Below are 19859 nucleotides of genomic sequence, written 5' to 3'. Positions count from 1 at the left end.
CTACTCGTCCAAGCAGACAGCAGTGCCTATAAGTTTAAGAGAGAAAGAGAAATGATGTGACAGAGAGTGAGAGTGAGAAAGAGAGAGAGAACAACATTAAAACGGTGTTGCAGAGTCTGGAGTTGAGTTTTATTCTTAAAAAGTCAGACGTAGATTTACAAGCTCCCTGCGTCACTGACTTCACCCATGTTAAAAGTGACTCAAAAGTGGCGTAATAAGGTTGTTGATCTGTTTGTCAGACTTTTGTAAGCTATCTGTTGTCACTGCTCGGAGGTAATTATAGATTTTACAGAGAAGCTGCTGTACACTACTCACTCTCTCCTTTCACAAATAAGGGTAACCCTACAGTTTTACGAGTGCAGTGTACCTGGTACATTTCAATTGTTATAGTGCGGCATTCAAGTGGTGTCTATATGGAAGTGTCTACTGCGTTACTGACGCAAAAGTGGCAAACGAATTGTAATGCCGAATTATTTCTAATGCATTGCTATGAAGGCTTTGTAGATCTAGGCCTCTGTGCTTACCATTGTATAAACACTGCGGCCAAACACTTCAGCCAGTTGAATTCACAACTTCTTTTCACCAATTCGTCTTCACGTCCAAGCTGACAGCAGTGTCTATAAGTTTAAGAGAGAAAGAGAAATGATGTCACAGAGAGTGAGAGAAAGAAAGAGAGAGAAAACAACATTAAAACTGTGTCGCAGAGTCTGGAGTTGAGATTTTTTCTTGAAAAGTCAGACGTAGATTTACAAGCTTCTTGCGTCACTTTACCCATGTTAAAAGTGACTCAAAAGTGACGTAATAAGGTTGTGTATCTGTTTGTCAGGCTATTGTAACATATCTATTGTCACTGCTCAGAGGTAATTATAGATTTTACAGAGAAGCTGCTGTACACTACTCACTCTGGGCCATAATATCAAGCCTGGGCGACAAAATTATCGATACTTATCAGCAGGAAAGTGCCGCTAAAGTGGCCTATTGGGTTTGATAATATGCTCTATGGAATTCCATTCGAAGCTCATGTTAGATGTCCTTCACATCTAACATGAGCTTCAATTGGAATTCCATAGAGCATATCATCAAACCCATTATCGCCACTTTAGCGGCACTTTCCTGCTGATAAAGTGGCGATAATTTTGTCGCCAAGGCTTGATAATATGGCCCTCTCTCCTTTCACTACAGTTTTACGAGTGCAGTGTACCTGGTACATTTCACTTGTTATAGTGCCGCGTTCAAGTGGTGTCTATATGGAAGTGCCTACTGCGTTACTGATGCAAAAGTGGCATAACGGCATTGTAAATATGGCGACTTATTTCTAATACATTGCTATGAAGGCATTGTATATGTAGGCTGCTGTGCTTTCCTTGTATAAACAGTGCGGCCACCGGAGTTCACCACTCGACTTGAACTCTACTTCTATACGTCATATTCAATACATTGCAGACAATTCCATTGCTGTTGCTCGATTGGCCGTGGTTGCTTCTGAAGGATGTTTGATGAAGGAAACAAAAGGACATTTTGATTAGTCATCGTAAACTGAGTTGCAAAACTACTGTCAAAAGTGAATTTTAACGTGGGTTCTTAATATTCCGTACTCAGACTGTTGCAGTGCAAGCAACGAAATTTGTTTTATTTATTTTTGTTTACTTACCTCTTAAAGTAGGTATTTCATACATTACTACCCCCCACCCTGCCCCTCCCCCTCCCCAATTCACCGCCCGGGCGGTACTCCCACTTCCGGCCGAGGCTGTTATCGCCACTTTTATCAGCAGGAAAGTGCCAATAAAGCGGCTCTAATGGGCTTGGTAGTATGTCCTTGTGAATTCCTATAGCAGCCCAAGTTAACACAAGAACCTGGGGTGTTATGGGAATTTACAAGGGCATATTATCAAGCCCATTATCGTCGCTTTATCGTCGATAAAACAGCAATAATTTGAACACCGGTCCTTGATAATATGTCTGTTTGTATTGTGAATATATTCCGGACATTTCACCGATTATAAAAACATTACTGCTATTGGGAAAAAAATTAAATACGTAAATGAATACATTATATAGGAGTGAGTTTGTCTAAAATATTAAGTCGCATTTTTGTATATAGTCAGCTACAACCCTTTGACTCCTTCTGATGCGTACTCAAGTGTCACTGCTCACCTTTTGTGGAAACGAGTTTCTTCGTGATGTAGTCACGATCTCCTACAAAGAAGTCTCATACGTGTTGTCAAGTCTTGATACATCTATGGCTCACAACATACTCGTGCTCCCATAATCATCATCATCGCAGGTTCTTCACCCGCTCAGTGCTTCGGGCACTACTAACTCAGTGACCAAAGAAGCCACTCATGTAGTAGTGAGCCCTTTGTTCGGTGCTTTGGGAACAACTCTAAAATGGCATACAACACGTGCGCTCCATCTTTTTTATAGATAGGGTCACATGTGTAGTGACGGATGCGCTGAATGGGTGTGGTGTGGGTGTATACCAGCCATGAGGAAGTGTGTGTGTCGATCTGACAACTAGACCTGCAACTAAGAAATCACTACAATGGAAGTTTGGACCTTGTACTTTTGTTGTGTTTTCCTGGTAGCGTAAGAGTGGCCTTCTTTTTTCTATGTGACGTTATAGAGTCACCATGTATGTAACCTATTTTGTGATGCATTTTAATGTACAGTGCGTTTGAAATACTAGTTGTGGTAGGGTGTTTTTTAAATTAAACTGTGTACTGTGGTTACGAGTTTGTTGAGTGTAGAAGTATATATATTTTTTTCTATTTTGTATTCTATCATAATTGTGCTGACTTTTCTGCTTTAGCGTGCAGTACTATATTATTTTATAAAATGTAAACAAACTGTTGAAATCATGTTTGAAATTAGAATGTAAGCATGTAAGCTGCTCTCTGTGAGGAATAGCAATGCCGGCTCCCACAGGAAGTGGGGAGCCGGCTGGGATCGTGGAGGCCTTGCAGCTGTTCCCACGGTCTGCAACATTACATTTTAGCCCCTGGGGATGGGGTCCTCGGGAATTATAGAAAATTTGTGATAAAGGCTATTTTTCTTCATGGTAGATTTATCGTACGCTTACCAAGCACGTATGGACGACGTACAGCTGGAATATTAGAAGCCGCCCTGTAAGCTTACCTAGGCAAGAAAAAGAAAAATAATTTTAGATATTTATGAAGTGTATTTGTTTATGTGTTGTGGGGCTCTAAAAAGAGCGGTTGTGTTTATTGGGAGATTTTAGTACCTACAAGTAAGTACCGATGCAGAGTCTTAAGTTTATGAGGAAGGCTCTGTTCCCCTCATCTGTAAAATGTACACAGTCTCTCCTATAGATGTCATTCATATTATAACACCGATTGTTGTTGTGATTGGACCCCATTCGATAGTCTCAGAGAAAGGCAGAAACAGATTTATTCACATGTTTCCTAGCTATTTCAATTCGTTGACAATAGTGGTTGGACCAGTTCCATTTCTGCCTTTGGCATATATTAGAATATACAAAGGCAGTTTTTGGGAACAGAGTCATCAATTGTGCAAAGGTGTCCTTCATAAGCATTTCCAGACCTACCCCTGTCAAAGTGCCTAGGTCATTGCCACCACAGTGCACAATTATGAGGTCAGGGTGTTGGAGATGCAAAAAGGATTTCACCAATTTAATCAATTGGTGCCACTTTAACCCTCTCTGTCCAATCCATTTAATGTCTACATTTGGTAAACATAGGTCTTTGTGAATTCCTATCCGTTCTGCGTACCTTTGACTCCAGAAAATATAGCTGTGTCCCACAATCCACACTGTAAGCATCTTGAAGAGAGGTCTGGAGGCACTCTGAAGGTCTCTGTAAATTAAGTGGCAGTTTGAAAAGTGAGATTTTTTCTAAAATGGTGGACATCATGCAGTTTGTAAAAAGAAAAGGATTGATTAGTTGTTGCAGAACATTCTACACTAAGCTACTGTGTTTTAAAAGGCTGATTTTATTGGTTAAGAATAAGTGTTAGCAAAGAACGTTACATAAGATAAGCTGGTATATTCTCAAGTGAAGCATACTTGCTGTTTTAATTTGCAACAATGTATGATGAACGTTTCACCTGTGTGCTGAGTTAAGTGTTCCCTGAAGTGTTTCTATGGTAACTGGCAGATTGTGGAATGGAAGAAGGGTTGAAAGTTTTGTCAGTTGGAAAGGGTGCAAAAGTTCAAGCAATATAAATGTGTATTTCGTTTTTAATTTAATGTGGGAATAAATGTGATTTTTTTTATTTATTTGTATATGTGTGTAGATTGAGTGTGTAAATTGATAGGAAAAGTTTGCTATTTGCCATAGTACTTCCTGATCCCGTAGGACTGCTTAGGAGGATTTACAATGATGTCCAAGTTCAAAATCTTTGATGGCCTTTGTTGAGCCTTTGATGGCCCTGGGGAGCATTGTCTCCGAGGGTCGGCTCTTGTAGTATTATAGGGTGCCTATTCGTGGGAGTCTGTTGTTTGCCATGGTTGGGCGAGAGTTCTCTTTGAAGTAGGAAAGCAGATTGTTTTCCTTCTGAGAGATCAGTATGTAAGGTAGTTTCTCTGACCAAAAGCAATTCCGGCTCCCGAATGATGCAGGGTGCCGGCTGGTACCGTGGTGGATTCGGGGCTGTACCTACGGTCTTGAACGTTATATTTGATGCTTGGTGGATGGGGTGTCCAGCTATTGTAAAAAATTAGTGATGTGTGCTATGTTTTTTTTACAGTATATTTATTGTGCGCATACAGTGCGAATTCTGAAAGTTGTTCCATAAGCGTACGTAAGCAAGAAAAATGAATTCAAAATAAATATTTTACAGATATTTATCAAGTTTATGTGTTTATATCTTTGTTGCTTGTAATGACACCTTTTTGCTTTATTGGTACTTATAAGTAAGTGCTTATGCATAGTCTAAATTTGTTGAGGAGCAGTGTTTTATACAGTGCTGAACTTTTGACCTCTGTTGACAGTTGACTTTTGCATGATCGGTTGGTGGGTAGGGTGGAAAGTTATGCCAGTTGGAAAGGTTTGGATTGTTAAACCAATAGAAATGTGTGTTTTGTTTTGAATTAATGTGTACAGGATTTTAATTAGTTATTTATATGTATGTATGTGTAAAATGAGAGGGAAAATGTTCCATTTGATGGTTCTGCTGCAAACACGGAACTAGAGAGATTCTGAATAAAAAATATTCTCTTTGTGTATTCTTCTTAATCTACAAATCAATTTGAAAGGTGAGTTGATAAGTTGTATTGGAGTGTGTGCGGTGCATCTTTGTATATTAAGGAATTATGGGGTATATCAAGACAGGCGATAATATTATTGCTGCTTTATGGGTAGAAAACTGCTGATAAAGCGGCAATAATGTTATTGCCTGTCTTGATAATATCCCCCTATATTTGTCTGTTGTTAAAAGTTTTATAGTAGTAAATGTGTTTTGCTATATTGCATGCTGTCATGTTTTTTTGTTTAATATCAGTTTGTGCGTCTCTGTACATGAAGGGATTATGGGCCATATTATCAATAAAGGGCGATACATTATCGCCTGTTTTATCGGCAGGAAAATGCAGGTAAAGCGATGATAATTGTCTTGATAATATATCCTTGTGAATTCCCATAGAAGCTCACGTTATGGTGTTAACCTGGGCTTCTATGGGGAATTCACAAGGATATATTATCGAGACCATTATCGCCGCTTTAGCGGTAGTTTCCTGCCGATAAAAGCGGCGATAATGTATCGCCCTTTACTGATAATATGGCACTGACGGGCATATTATCAAGGACCGGTGTTACCTTTTTATGGGCAGGAAACTGCCGATAAAATGGCGAAAATTGGCTTGATAATACGCCCTTATTATTACCATCGAAGCCCATGTTCTGGGATTAACATGGGCTTCTATGGGAATTAACAAGGGCGTATTATCAAGCCCAGATGCGGCCCGTGGAGGGAGTTGCGGTGGGACATGCGGCACGGGGGAGGGGCAGGGTGGGGGGTGATAAACAACGGAATCTGAATGATTGCAGGTAAGTAAACAATTAAATTAATAAAACAAAGGGCCACCCAGCACTTCTCCAGCCTCGCCTGCCTGCCCCATCGCAACTCCCTCCACGTGCCGTGGCTGATGAAGCCCATTATCGCCGTTTTATCAGCATTTTCCTGCCAATAAAACAGCGATAATTTTAACACCGGTCCTTGATAATATGCCCCTATATTTTTCCCTTTTTTCAATAATTTGTAGCCTGTGTTTTTATAGTTCCCGCTCTCTCCTCTTACTCCTTTCTCTGTCTCTGTACTACTGTATTTTTCTTATATTGTCTTCTGTGCTGATATTGTCGTTCTTGTATATATTTTCTTGTCTCTCCTCTTATTCATTCTGTCTCTTCATTTTCTTCTCTCTCTCTTCTTATTTCATTTTTGTGTATACTCCCTGTTCTGTCTTCTTTCTGGTTTCTCTCCCTCTGTATATACCCCAGGGCATATTTAGAAGCTCCTTGTGCATCTTTGTTGTTTTATTGTGTTACTTTTTTTGGATGTAACAGTGGCAGAAATAATGTAGTAAAATGCATATGTATTTGGAAAATGAGTCAGTGTTGTTCACTGATATGTAGTAATTACATATATATGGAATATGTATAGTCCGTTAAACATTTTCTAGTAGTAAATGGTAAAATACATGGTCTGATTTTATTTGTGTAATATCACACTGTGCATGTGTGTACATTAAGGATTTATGGTCCATATTATCAAGGACCGGTGTTAAAATGATCGTCGTTTTATCGGCAGGAAACTGCCGATAAGACAGCCGCAATGGGTTTGATAATACGCCCTTGTTAATTCCCATAGAAGCGCATGTTAAAACCAGAACATGGGCTTCTATGGGAATTAACAAGGGCGTATTATCAAGCCCATTATCGCCGTATTATCGGCAGTTTCCTACCGATAAAACGGCGATAATTTTAACAATGGTTCTTGATGATATGCCCCTATAGGGCATATCATCAAGTCTGGGCGTTAAAATTATCGCCAGTTTATCGACAGGAAACTAGATGAAGTTGCGATAATGAGCTTGATAATATGCTTTATGGAATTCCAATCGAAGCTCATGTTCGGTGTTCTTTCCTGTCAATAAAGTTGTGATAATTGCATCACCCAGTCTTGATAATATGCTCCCATATTCGCTCCTTATTGCATATTTTCTACACTCTGGGTCATATTATCAAGGCCTGGTGTTAAAATGATCGCCGTTTTATTGGAAAGAAGCTTCCGATAAAACGGCGATATTGGTCTTGATAATACGCCCTTGTTAATGCCCATAGAAGCCCATGTTATGGTGTTAACATGGGTTTCTATGGGAATTAAGAAGGACGTATTATCAAGCCCATTATTGCCGTTTTATCGGCAGTTTACTGCTAATAAAACGGCAATAATTTTAACACTGGGCCTTGATAATATGGACCTCTGTTGTCATACTCCCTCCTCTCTTGTCTTACTCCTTCCTCTCTCATTATACTATCTTCTTTTTCTGATATTCTGTTCTCTTTTTATACTTTTTTTTCATACTTGCTCCTATTTTTGAAGGTTTGTCCTACTGTTTATATTGTCATCACTCCCATCAGACTAATAATGCTACAAACTGCTGGATATGTGGCCGACTCCCTCCCTACCAGAATTACAAGGGAGCTCTGCCCCTCTTTCCGTACCCGTTCACTCACAATGGCTCCTGTGGTGCATGGTTTAAAAATAATTAATTCCTTAGATCCTGACATTGCTGTTTTTAAAGGGAGCTGGGTTTGGGGAAACTTGAACTTAGTTCTGCTCGATGTCTGTTACCCTGATAAGAAGGGACTCCCCACTAGAATAGGAACTGATCTAGAAAATGAAGTATATGGATTAGGTAATTACACAATTAACCTTATGATTCTCACTGTTGAATCCGAAGCTGCACCAGTTCTGCCCGCTATGTCAGTTTACCAGTTACTGGTGAATTATGTGTCAGGAAGAAAGGTTCAGTACACTTAGGTCATAGTAAATGTACTACTGTGGTCGAATTCAGTGATCAAGGTAAATCGTCCTTTAAAGCTACCCGTCATTCCTATTTTGTTTGTGGTCATACCGCATACATACGTTTACCTCCAGATTGGGATGGTACCTGTTATATTGCATTCCTTCTGCCACCTGTTTTTCTAGCCCCTCCTGATTATCACAGAAACACAAATCTAGTAAAGAATAGACTCCGAAGAGATCTCCCGCTTGTCGACTACACAGAAACGGCATGGGAACAATACACCGATTTTAATAAAGGATTCTTTTTCTTTTTAGGCCCTGTCCAAAATAGTAAACTAATACGCAGATTAACTAGAACACTTGAAGCAGTAGTGAATGATACTGCCTCCGCCCTAGGTAACTTAACCGAAGAGCAGTCCGCCATGCGGGTTGTTGTCCTTCAGAATCATCTTGTTATTGACGTCATCTTGGCAGATAGAGGTGGAGCCTGTAAGGTCATCGGGTCAAGTTGCTGTGTTTTCATTCCAGAAAACGCACCATCTGTATATAAAGCTATTACACGTCTTCATAAAATTGCCAATCTGATACATCAGAATCCAGGCACCTGGACTTGGTCCGGTTGGTTCTGGACAACGTTAACCGCTTGGGGATGGAAGATCCTATCCTTCCTAGGCATTGGCCTAGTCCTAGTATTCAGTTGCTGCCTGTGCCTACAGTGTGGGCCAGCGATTTGTGGACTGTGCGCCACATCATGCATTGAACATTCTAGTTTTCTCTCACAACGTCAAAGAAAGAAAGAAGAGCAGATGATGTTACAAGAACAAACTGATCGATTCATGAGGATCGATATATCATGAAGGGTCCGTAGGGAACAAGGGGGGAATGAGGAAATATAAATGTTATGCTCAAGTTGTGTTCCCTATCGTGTACCCCACCGTCTCCATGTACCAGCTTGAAGTGCATGTAACTTCCCTCCTGTGCCAGCTATGAAGACGCAAATACATTTGCGTCCAACGTTAACATGTCCTCTTTCAGACCCACCCTGAATGGGTTGAATAGTCCGTTCCTAAGTATGCTATGCCAACGTCTTTTTGTAGTGTACGTTACACGTTTTTCTGCTCTGGCGAAGTAGGCCCTGAATTTCTGCCATCGAGCCTTTTTCTGACTTCTGACTCTGAAAGCCTCAGCCCAGGCTGTCTCTGTACCCGTGAACTCTGACTTACTTCCAGCGCGGCCCACCGCGCTTAGCTCAGTCACTGCCTGCCAAGACTGACTACAACCTTCGAATTATCTGTTCCGCTCCTCGAAAATGCATTCCTGCCTACTAGTTTAAGTAAACATCCCCCCAGCTGCAGAGCAGGAGGGCCGGCCTGTCTCCGTGCAAGTAATTCATAGCCTCTGTTACCATGCTCCCATGGAAGGCCCATGCCCCCACGCTTCTCATGCAGACACTTAGGCGCTTATACACGCACTCACAGTCAGTATAGAATAGCTTCTGCCCCAGAGACCTATTCCGTTCTGATAATATGGTTCCCAAACATCAGATATCAGATATGATAGAAGTACGAGTTGATCTGACATGCCAGACTTCTGTCTCTTTCCGCTAGTGTAAATGTCAAGTCCCCTGCACCCTCCAGTTTCACGTAAATCACACGTCATGCAGCTGCGCGCGCATCCAAGCCTCCGATTTCTGCTGACATTGCAACATTTCTGTTTAGTGCCACCCACTTATGACACCTATCTGTGACGTTTCTAACACACACCTCTAGTTCACGCCTAGTTTACGCCTTCTGATTACGTACCACTAACACGTGGATGCTGTTATCTTGTCTTCTCTCAGCTGTTACGCCTACTATATTGGTTTCTATGATGTAAATTAAGTATATAAGCTATGTATTGTCAATAAAATATTGCTCTATCCCTTCCTGAACCCCTTGTGGTTGCAGGAACATGATATCCAGTTCCGGAACGATTCCTTTTTAAGGAATAAAACCCCTAAGAACTCTAACACCACGGACTCTGTTTTTTTCTTTCCGATTGAGTTATTATTGATTAAGTACTTACCTGCATAGAAATTAAGACGGTAAATTAAATATTTACGACAACTGTTGTCATAATTGTTACTGTCTTCTTGTAGTACTCCCTCTCTGCTTATACGGTCAGTCTTCCTTTATATTTGTCTTTTCTCTATATTTTTGTCTCTGTCTTTTTACATTCCTTTGTATTTCTTCATATATACTCGTCTGTTGTTATATTCTATGTTTCTTCTTATTCTTGCTGTTCTTTGCAGGTATTCCCTATTTCTTCTAATACTCTTGTGTCTGTTCTTACATTTATTCTGTCTTTTCTTATACTTTGCAGTCTCTACTAATTTTGTCGTCTTTTTTATTGTGACATTTCTCTCCTTATTTTACCCCCTGTTGTTATACTGCTCCCTGTTTTCATATTCTCCTCTCTCTTCTCTTACTTCTTAATGTGTTCTCTTACTAGTGAGTTTTACTTATATTGGCTTTTGTCCTATATTCCTTCTGTCTGTGTTCATATTTTCCACTGTTTCTTCGTATTTCTTTTCTATTTTTATTTTCTGTCCTCTGGAGCAGTTTCCTCATATTCTCTGTCTTTTCATACTGACCTCTCTCTTTATATTTGTTTGTCTTGTCATACTTTTGCCTCTTTCATCATACACTTTTCAGTCTTTATAATACTCCATCTGTTTATACTCCTTCTTTTCAGACTGTATCCTCAGTTCTTCTTTACCCTTTTTTTCCTTTTTCTCCACTTTTCCTGACATTGTTTGTGCGTTCATCTGGTACTGCGCTACCTGTCCTTATACATAGTGTCCTTTGCTAGTATTTCTTTTTTGTTCTTATAGTTTTTTTCACATGTTCCTTCTTTTTTTTAGAGTCTTTCTCTCTCTTCTTATAGTGTCCCCTCTTTCCTCTTACTTCTTTTTTTTCTTCTTATACTCTTTGTTCGTCTTATATTTCCATCTTTCTCTTCATACTCTCCCTTACCTATTCATACTTTTCAGTTTATCCATACTTCCTTTATTCTGTTATATTGCAGTGTCTATGTATACTCTCTTTTTTATTATATTTTTCCTTGTTTTATACTCCTTCTTCTTTTGTTGTAAGTCCTTTTATTTTTATAGTCCAAGGTTTGTCCTCATAATCCTCCCTCTGTTCTTGTAAGTAATATAATAGAATATTTGATATATTTATTTTTGTAATGTTATATAGATTTTTTTGTTATAGATTCTCTTTATCGAAACTGAAAAAAACTATATGATGCCTACTAAGGTTGAAAAGCGGAAACATCAAAAGAAACGTGTGTATTTGAAGAGAAGTCATCAACAAGATTTGCATACACAGGAATATGTTAACAAAGAGAAACAAAGTCGTGGTAAGACAAAGAACACTTTTTTGAGGAAATATTAAAGACTAAGAGTACTGTGCACACACAGAAAAATGTTACTAGTATATCAGTAACGAAAAAGAAAAATACAAATAAAGAGAACAATCATGGAAAATCAAGTGCAGAGAAAACTGTGCATAGTAAAAAGAGGAAAAATCAAATTATGGAAATTAGGAAAAAACGTTCTATATTAGATTTCTCTCAAATTTAATTAAAGAAATTAAGGTATGTAAGAAAAAAACTGTATTTTATAAGAAGAAGAAAGGAATTGAAAATGTACTTCAGAAAGCTTTGGAAATAAAAAGAAAATTATTTATTTTAGTAATCAATAGAATTAGATCACTAGATAAGCCAATCCATTTAATGAAGGCCAAAAGTAAGTGGAGAAGAGTATTTAACAGACGTAATTTTTGTTAGGTTATTTTTGGTGAATGGAAACATAGTTCAAGTTCTGAACCTTTTTTTAATGAAGAAAGTTATCTTCAGAGTAATGATTTGTTGCATGCAGTTGACACTAGTGGTCGTGCTTATGAGGTTAGAAATGGTTGTCCTATTGAGAAAGAGAAAATTGGTCCTAGAAATGCAGAAGGGGTGTTAGCTGGTGAAGTTTTAGGGAGACGTCCTAAAGCTCCAGTGTACACTTGGAATTGTAGTAGTATTTGCAGTGTGTGGCAAAAATCTATTGATTTCTTACACAATTTCTTACGTACCTATACTAAGAAAAGTGTTAAACAAAAGATTAAGATGTTGCAAGTACTAGACCCTTGCAGAGTGAGAGAAAATACTGGTTTGCAAGGTCATTCTCTGGCTTGTGTTTCTAAAAAAGTATGTCAAAGTGTTTTTCACCATTTCAGGATGTTGGCAGTACATCATTCTGAAATGAGAAAATGTGCGAGAACATTGTATTATGCAAAAAGTCCAGCACTAATGTTAAAAAAGTTGAATAGTGCTCTTTTGCATGGATCTGTATCAAATGTAACAAATGTTTTTGTTTTTTTAAATATCTTTTTATTTTTCAGTTTATACACATTGTACATTTAAGCATTTCATGTCAATTCAAGCCTCTTAAATTCGAGAGATAACCAAACTCAAAACCAAGAGAGAAAAAACAAGGAAAAAGGATAAAGAAAAAGTGAGGGTAAGGGCAAGACACAAACAAACAACAATACTATACACTATTAGCGACAATCAGATACGAACAAACCTAATGCGACCCCAAAGCATCTTTCCAGATAGCTATTGGCTCCCAGATTCTTAATCCTCGCATCTTACCCCTCATACCTTTCCGAGCATATATAGATTTCTCCAGATTATAGGTGGCTAACAAGTTAGCCAGCCAATTTTGCATAACCGGTGGGTTTCGATCCAGCCATGCCCTGGCTATAGTTAATCTATGTACTGCGGTGGCCATGAAGATAAATTCTCTCTGTAGGTTTCCCCCATCTGGGCCTACACCCAGCAGTAACCAGGAAGGGGTTAAAGTTATTTGAATATCTAATGATCTATCTAGGAAGCCTTCTATATTTTTAATCAAGGTATACAGTTAAGGGCAAGTGGCAAAGATATGTACAATATCTGCCTCAAAAGAGTTGCAACGCGGACAAGTGATACCCGTGGTACCTCCCCATTTTGCTATTCTAGCTGGGGTGAAATATAATGAATACAAGGTTTTATAATGCTGGGATTGAAGGGGAGCTGAACACAAAATGGTACGACCCAATTCTAGTGAATCCTGAAACCCTTCTTCTCGACCCACTTATTACTATGCTTATCGATGTCGTCAATTTTCCCCTTTGACAAACATGCATAGAAAGATCTAATTGTACAGTCCGCGCATACCTTTATTTTCTCCATAATTTTATTACTATCATATCCTGCGGGCCCTCCTTGCTTGTTACTCAGGAAACTCCTAACCTGCAGATATTTAAAAAAAATCCCTTCTATCAATGCCATATTTACCTATAAGATCTGTAAACTGTGCTATCCCTTCTGAATCCCTCAAATCACCAATCTGTGCTATACCCTTTTGAGCCCATCTAGCCATTGTTGAGTCAGCAAAGACTGCCGCAGGGAAGGATCTATTCTTATACAGCCTGGTATACCTATTATATCTTCCCAATCCTGCTTTTTTCAAAAAGGCATTCCAAATCCTGATTGCTGCATTAAGCGTTTTTAATCTGGTCCTCTTATAATATCCATACTCAGTACAGTTTAAGAAACAATTTTCTGCCTCTTCTCCTAGCACTGCTGCATACACTTCCGTAGACATAGTTGTCACTTTTTGCTCACTACCACCCCCTCCTATCAGACCCTGCATATACTGTATAGCAGCAGCAAAATAATAAAGTCTAAAATCCGGCACCCCACCCCCCTCTCTCTCTAGATAAGGACATAAATCTATAGGCCCTCCGGGTCTTACCCTGAGCCGAAATAAATCTATTCAATATGATCTCTAATGAATAAAACCATTTAATTTCAAAAAATAGTGGGATAGATCTAAAAAGGTAGAGAAACTTGGGCAGGATCAGCATTTTTATAACATTAGTAGTGCCCACCAGAGAAAGATGTAAATTATTACCCTAGAAATTAGTGGGGAGATATTATTCTCTACAACCATCTCCAAGTCTGCTGAGATTGCCACCCCCAAATATACTGCTGAGGTAACCACCCTTACATCATTACAGCTGGAGTACACATTTTCTACAATCTGCGTCTGGTTTATTGAGGCTATATCCGGAAACCTGGCCAAACAGCTCGGCCTCAGCCTCTACCACCCTAATAGCCAATAACGGAGCTGGTGTCAGTATGGCCACGTCATCGGCATAAGCTAGTGCTTTAACCGTGCAACCATTCACCCTCATCGGAGAAATATCAGGATTATATTCAAACTTACGGAGGAGTTGCTCTAAATACAATGCAAACAGCAGTGGGGATGAGGGGCACCCTTGCCTCGTCCCCCTTCCGATCTTCACTGCTACCGAGTGCCCCCTGTTAACTTTAATCTTGGCGGTAGGTTCATTATATAAAGCCTGTATGGCCTTTATAAAGCCTTCTCCAATACCACACCACCTCAGAGTCTGCCATAGGTAGTCCCAGGAGACCCTGTTTAACGCCTTTTCTGCGTCTAAAAAGAGCGCTGCCATGGGGTCTCCCAGAACACCTGCCGCATCAAACATTGTAACCACCGTCCTGATATGTTGTGTTGTCCCTTTACCAGGTATAAATTCATGTTGTGCAGGGCTTAACAAATTCTAAATAATTCCCGACGGTCTCTTTGCTAGCATTTTAGAATAAATATTTACATCGGCATTGATCAAGGTAATCGGCCTGTATGACCCCGGGATTGTTGGAGTCTTCCCCTTTTTCAGAATTACAATGATATCCACCCCCCCATGACTCCGGAATCGACTCCCCCCTTTGCGCCTGAACCATGATATTAAACATATCAACCAGCAGTGTTCCTTTAAATACTTTATAAAACTCTACCGGGATCTGATCCGGCCCTGCTGCCTTCCCCGAGGGTAGGCTACTCAAAGCAACAATGAGTTCATCCAGCTGTAATGGAGCTTCTAAAACTTCTCTTTCTTCATCAGACAAAGTTGGAGGAAGGGTTTCCCTAAGATAACTTGTTGTACCCTCAGTACTCCTTACTTCTTCAGGAGTATGAAAATCTGTACAGTAGTTCCTAAACACTTCTCTAACTAAATCAGCCTCCCCAACCAAATTACCCTGTGTATCCTTAATCTCTTTAATATCGGATGTAGCAAATCTCTGCCTAGTACGTACAGCCAGGATATGCCCTACCCTTTCACTTAATTCATATGCATTTTCTTTCTTGGTAGAGTAGTTATTTGCTGCTTTCTTGGCAATACCTTCTATAGCTTCCGCTTTAAGCACTATGATTCTAAGAAGATGTATTTCTAAAGAACGATTCTGAAGTATAGCTGAGGCCAATTCTTCCTCCTTTATCAAATTCTGCCTTACTTCCTCCATCTTTACTCTCTCTTTCTTCTGCCTTGCTAAAACAAAGCTCATAGTCTCACCCTGTATCCCAGCCTTAAAGGCGTCCCACACCACCCCTGGGGGTGCAGTCCCTCTATTAATCTCCCAAAAAAATGTAATCCATTCCTCCATATATTCCCTATATGTTGGGTCTTTTAATAAGGCTCTTTCAAATGTCCACTGCGTACTCCTTCTTTGTACCTGGCCCAGTCTCAAGGTCAATACCAAAGGGCTATGGTCTGACCCTATCCGGGGTTGCTTCTCTATCTGCGAGCCCAGAATCAAAGAATTCGAAATTAAGAAGTAATCCAGCCTAACCAGAGTTTTGTGTGGAGCAGAAAAAAACATACTGCCATCTAGATGTGGATGTATCTTAACCCAGGGGTCTACCAGAGAGTTGTGAAACACCATATCTGCAAGCGCTCTATACACTTTCTTTTTCCTCCCCACGTATTTTCCTCCTACCTGCATAAAAGAGCTATCCGGATCATGAATATTAAGGTCCCCACAGCATACAATAGGCTCCGTCTATTGGGCCAGTTCTACATCCAAAAGTTGAAAAACATCCGGATCATCCTCCGTGGAGCCATATAGTGTAACCAGTGTTAAAATTTCCCCTTTAAAGCAAATTTCGAGAATCACCCATCTACCCCATTGGTCCTCCTTCTTTCTTCTTACTACTACATCTCTGTTTCTACCCAGTACCGCGACTCCTCTCATTTTTGTCCCCTGCTTAGTATTTGCTAAAACTGTAAACCCCATCTGTTCCAATAAATATGACCTTGTTCCTTCTATATGTGTCTCTTGTAGACATATCAGGTCCAACTGGAAGGATCTTAATAATGCCGCCACTCTCAATCTCTTATTAACCTCATTGAGCCCACAAACATTAATCGAGGCAATTTTACAGGTCATAAAAATACATCAGTAATCTTATGAAAAAACCTACTACTTTTATGTGCCGTATATCTCTTAACCTACACCCTGTGACAATGTGCTGAATCAAACCATAAATACCAAAATGTTGTGCATTTTCACCCCCCCCCTTACCCCCTCTTACCACCCCTACCCTACCCTCCCCTCCTAGCCCCACCCTCCCCCCATTACTGGCAAATAGGTCAAGAATTACCTATGTGTGGCCGCTTATGGATTGAGTCATCGCATCCCCCCTCAGCCCACATATCTGCATACTGAAATACCCCCTAATCTGAGCAATCTTCATCAGAAAGTTATAATAGACACCAATTTCAATCCAAATTCCATTCCAACATGTAAGATATATTAACCCCCTTTCTTACATTTGAGTTCTTCGAGAAACTGCTGAGCTTTCATCTCTGAGTTAAACATTCTTGTTTTCCCCTTCGTTATCACTTTTAATTTAGCAGGAAAGAGGAGGTACGCTTCTGAGCCTAGTGCCTGTAACGGTGCGATCATCTGCCTGAGCCTCCACCTTCTCTCCACCGTTACGTGGCAAAAATCAGGCCTGGCAAAAAGGTGGTACCCTCAAACGATCTCTTGCTATCAGGTCTAGCTTTAGCAATAATTTCCTCCCTTAACAGGAAATTCCCCACATTCACTAAGATAGCCCTGGGAAAAGAGCCCTGACCATCCTTTCTCACCCCCTGCTTCGCTGTAAATGGAAACCTATGTGCCCGTTGTACCTCCTTCTCCCACTGCCACTCAGACTCAGGAAAAGCCCCCTTCAACAAGTTCACCACAAATTGTCTCTTGTCCTGCCCTTCAATCCCCTCTGCCACACCCAGCAGTCTGATGTTATTACGTCGCTGACGATTTTCAAAATCTTTCAGTTTCTACTGAAACTCTTCAGAGAGTTTTTCCTGGTCTGTCTTGAAGGCCTGCCAGCTTCCGACGTCATCCTCTAACTTGCCTGTTCGTTCTTCAACTTCCGTTACCCTTTCTACCATTCCATCATATAGTTTGTTCATTTTCCTCATTGTATTCTGAATTTTTTTGAGGCTTGCCTTGCTCTCCGGCTTTCAGCCCTGGCCTCCGTTTGCATTTGTTTAAGGGTATTGAATAAAAGGTCCACAGGAACCTGTTGCGCTGAACCCCCAAGAGGTATTTCCGTAGTGTTACCATCCTCCTCCTGATATGACTGTGAAGTTGCAGAATAGTCCCAAGCTAGGCGTCTTTGGGCCCCCTCTATTGCCCCAGAAAGGTGCCTGCTTAATTTTAACGATTTCTTCTTTTGAATAGTATCTTTACCCGTGCTGGACTCTGAACCGGAGGTCTCCTCTGAGCTCCCCACACTGGTTTGGTCTGACTCAGAATCCTCTTTAAGGGAGTAAAAGCAGTCCCCTTCAGCAGACCCTTCTTTGCCGTTTTCTATTACTTCCTGAACCGAGCCTTTCCCCACAACATCTCTGCTTGCAAGATTAACACTGCTGCCCCACGTTTTGCAGGTCTTTTTCTGTGCAATTCTCATCTCTTCCTCTAGTAACATTATGGCTCCCATCATGTCAGCATTTCCAATCTCAGACAGACTCGAACCCCCTCCGTTTTTGCCTCCACTGCTCACCATGTCTGTAGCAGTGTCCTTCCCGCTAACAGCCTGTTCTGCATCAGACACCTCCGCGAGTGAGACAGGATCATTCTCTGGGTCGGGTCTGCTACGTTGCCTAGCAACCTCAAACTCTGCGTCCTCAGCTATTACGGGAATCCGAATTTCCGACGGCTTCACTGGCTCCGCTGATACCACAATCTCCGCTGACTCTGCCGCCTCCAGTGCCCCCGTTGTGCTGAGATAACGTCTTGGGGGAAAATGCCTCTGTTAAGGTAGGCTGCCGTAATGCAGATTCCGTGCCCTTTGGTCTCTCGACGTTTCTTCCCACTTTACTTGCTGTCACGCTCCGGAGTGCCGCAGGGCTGTCCTGTTCAGTTAAGTTCGCTTTTCCCTTTTGATCTGTTTTCTTCTTTCCTGACGGGCCCCCGGTCTTCTGAATCGCGCCGAGGTTTCGTGCAGGGCCATTCATGTCTTCTTTGCCCGCAGCCACTACCACCGTTGCAGCCGCCAGCTTTTCCTTTTCCTGCCTCGCAGTCCGTGAAGGCATTTTAGCCGCTTGTGGCTGTTGCTTCTTCTTAGGTCCGAACGCACTCATCTGGGCTATAACTCTTCTCTTAAGCCAGTGTGTGTCCAAGAAGCTCTTCACAATATGGTTTATGACGAGCTCGTAACTCCTCAATCCAATACAGCCTATCCACCTGTAGCCAGCATTCAGTGACCATTCAGGGGCCATTTAAGAGTATTCAGCATCACCAAGACATACTTCTTCAGTTTAAGGCAGGAGAGGAGATGTGTGCGACTGCTCACCACAACCCAGCATCGGCCATCTTGGCTCCACACTACAATGTAACAAATGTTTATGATGAAATTCAGATTAGTTACTTTGGTCCGCAGGAAGACAGTGCAGAAACTGAGACATTAATAGAAGAAAATGTGGAAGAGAATGTAGAACATTGCAGTGTAGAAAATTTTGAGCACGAAATTATAAAGTTTAAGGTGATTTCAGGTGAAAGTCCAAATTATTCTTGTGTCTGTTGTCGACAAATTCATAATAAAAATCAGACCAGGAGTAATGATTTGTATTTAAAAAGTGAAAAGGAAAACAATAATGAGTGGAAAGATTTTGCTACTTATTTGTTGGTTGAGTATTGTTTAGATTTGGGTTCTGATCAGCGTATTTGTAAATATTGTTATAACAAATTAGATGAGAACAAAATGCCTGCTAGAGCTGTGCATAATAATCTTGAGTTGGTAAATATTCCTCCTGAACTGATGGATTTAAATACCGATGAGTCTATTCTTATTCAATGTGAGCATCCATTTCAGACTATTGTTCGTATGGAGCCTAAGACAGGAAAATTGCCTCCTTCAGATTTACAGAGAGGATTAAAGGGAAGAGTTGTATATTTGCCTCTAGATTTAAAGAAAAATATTGAAACTATTGGTGTAGAAAATGTAGAGGATGAACCTCTAGTTATTCTTGTTAATGGCGTTCCTACTAAGAGTAAGAAAATCTGGCAAGAATTAGTGGATGTTAGGAAAGTGAAAAAGGCAAAGTTGTATCTGGTAAAAAATAATCAATATTACAAAAATGTGTCTGTGGGAGAATAAGAAATAACTGTACAAGAAGATAGTGACTTGCCATCTGGACAAATTGAAAAAGTGGATGTGTCCAGAACTGAAGAAATCTACGAACATTACAGTGTTCAACCACTGCATTCCAAAGAAATGATGGGGAATGCTACAGAGTTATATCAAATGAAAGAAGCAAAAGGAAGTCCCATTAGTGTATGGGAAAAAAGCTTGGAGGCTCGTTGTTTCCCTCAGTTGTTTCCTACAGGAAAAGGAGGACGATATGATGAACGACCTGTGCAGATTCCTGCATCTGAATACCATCCAAGATTTCAACAATGTA

The sequence above is a fragment of the Lissotriton vulgaris genome, chromosome 3_1, assembly GCF_964263255.1.
Source record: "Lissotriton vulgaris chromosome 3_1, aLisVul1.2, whole genome shotgun sequence".
NCBI lineage: Eukaryota > Metazoa > Chordata > Amphibia > Caudata > Salamandridae > Lissotriton > Lissotriton vulgaris.
The sequence above is the reverse complement of the archived record's forward strand: the minus strand, read 5'-3'. Positions refer to the sequence as shown.